Raw genomic sequence first — 2,440 nt, forward strand, 5'->3', positions numbered from 1 at the left:
AGACTTTTATAAACTATTATATACGGCTGAGAGTTGTGACATTGACTGCACTAAAGACTTGCTTAAGGACTTACCTCAGCTGGAAGAAGAAAAGAAAAAAGAGCTGGATGATGTAATAACTTTTCATGAGGTTACAGAGGCGATGAGGCAACTATCTAACGGCAGATCGCCGGGGATTGATGGATTACCGGTGGAGTTTTATCAACATTTCTGGGACCTAATAGGACCAGATTTATATGAAGTTATTTTAGAATGCATAAAAAATAATGCACTTCCGATAAGTTGTCGTCGAGCAGTTTTGTCATTGCTTCCAAAGAAAGGAGACCTTGGACTGCTAAAAAACTGGAGACCGGTATCACTGTTGTGTCTGGACTATAAGATTGTTTCGAAGTGTTTAGCAAATAGACTCAAGCACTGTCTGGATTTGTTGATCAAAAATGACCAAACATATTGCATTCCTAAGAGATCTATAATAGATAGTCTTTTTTTAGTGAGAGATATAATTGAATTTAATCAGAAAATGAAGAATGATTTAGGAGTGTTGTCATTGGACCAAGAAAAGGCCTTTGATCGTGTTGATCATGATTATCTTTTTAAAGTGTTAAAGGGTTATGGATTTGGTGATGTTTTTATTTCATATATTAAGTTGTTGTATTCGAATGTTTATGTGATGGTGAAAGTAGGGGGTGGTTTAAGTGCTCCAATACCCGTGACAAGAGGCATCAGGCAAGGCTAACTATATAGCCTAATTATCGAAACTCTATTATGTAGGTTGAGGAAGAATTTAAATGGAATTCTAATTCCTCATGGCAACGGTCATTCTAAGGTGGTTTTATCAGCCTATGCAGATGATATTACAGTTTTTATTAAAGAAAGAGAAGATATTGAAATTTTAACAAAAACTATTGAATTGTATGAAAAAGCCTCCTCTGCTAAGGTCAATTGGACAAAAAGTGAAGGTTTTATGATTGGCAATTTGGAAAATTTTCCACAACTTCCAGGAAGGTTGCAATGGAAGAAAGATGGACTAAAGATTTTAGGAGTTTTTTTAGGAAATGATCAATTTCAGAAGAAAAACTGGGAGGGTTTGTTAGAGAAGGTGTCTGCCCGATTGTCGAAGTGGCGATGGCTATTACCACAATTGTCATATCGAGGAAGGGTGCTGGTAATAAACAATCTGGCTGCTTCTATTCTGTGGCACAGGACTATGGTCATGGAGCCACCAGAGGAACTGATCTCCAGTATACAAAGGGCAATAGTGAATTTCTTCTGGGATGGACAACATTGGTTGCGGGCTGCCGTGTTATACCTACCAGTGCAAGAAGGCGGCCAAGGACTGGTGGATGTGAGAAACAGAGTCCGTGGTTTCAGGATACAAGCGGCACAGAAATTTCTGTATGACAAAGATGTGCTTTGGGGAAAGACTGCAAGTGCGATCATGACGAGAGTTGGTGGCTTTGGACTGGATAAACAACTCTTTAATGAAGCTTGAAGAAATGAACTTGTCTGAGCTCACTGTGTTTTACAGGGCTATGTTGCAAACATGGAGAACTGTTAGAAGAGCAGAATGGAATATGGACAATCTAGAACTTTGGGCACCAGAGGAACCACTTTTTTTTAATCCATCAAACCAGAATACTGTCTTCTGTGACTGTATGACAATGTCTATTAAGGAATGGAATTGTAAAGCTGGATCATTTATTGAATGACGAAGGATGGAAACCGATTAATGAACTTCACGAAGCAACAGGATTGAGATCTTCACGTCTGGTGTCAAAACTAAAGGAAGAAATAAACAACGCATTACCAAGTGGGTACAGAAGTTTTATTGCACAAAAAAGACATGAGAATAACCAGGACATGGGGGATAATGTGCAATTTCCAGAACTGGTTATTTCTCCAGCAATGAAGGAGGATGATGAAGAAGAAGTGGTCGACACCGTTCTATCCTTTGGGAATCCTCAGTTTTGTTCCTTTAAAAGCATGTCAAAGAAGGAAATGTACAACATTACAGTAAAGGCCATTCATCAGGACTCTTTTAGAAAACAGAAGGCTTCGAAGTGGCCAGATTTGTTGAGGCCAGACTTCCTGATAAGAGACAGGTGGCACACCTGAAAACAGCGGTAAAGGGGGAATGTCAATTCTGTGGGAAAAAAGAGGATTTGGAGCATTTGTTTTTAAAGTGTGAGAGATTAAAAGGTATTTTTAAATTGCTTGGGAGCTGGTTTAGGAAATTTGATGAGGAGTTTTCGGATAGGGTGTTTATTGGAGGAATCAAATATTCATTTTCAAAAAGGAAAAAAATGTGTCTTTTAAATTACCTAATTGGAACGGCTTAAAGGTCTAAAATTGGCAACTATAGATCCCGAAGAGATGTGCAAGCGGCTTGTAGCGGGGAGGCTTAATATTAAATTTGCGTATTATAGGTTGACAAATAATT

Source organism: Micropterus dolomieu, linkage group LG01 (genome assembly GCF_021292245.1).
Source record: "Micropterus dolomieu isolate WLL.071019.BEF.003 ecotype Adirondacks linkage group LG01, ASM2129224v1, whole genome shotgun sequence".
NCBI classification, from domain to species: Eukaryota; Metazoa; Chordata; class Actinopteri; order Centrarchiformes; family Centrarchidae; genus Micropterus; species Micropterus dolomieu.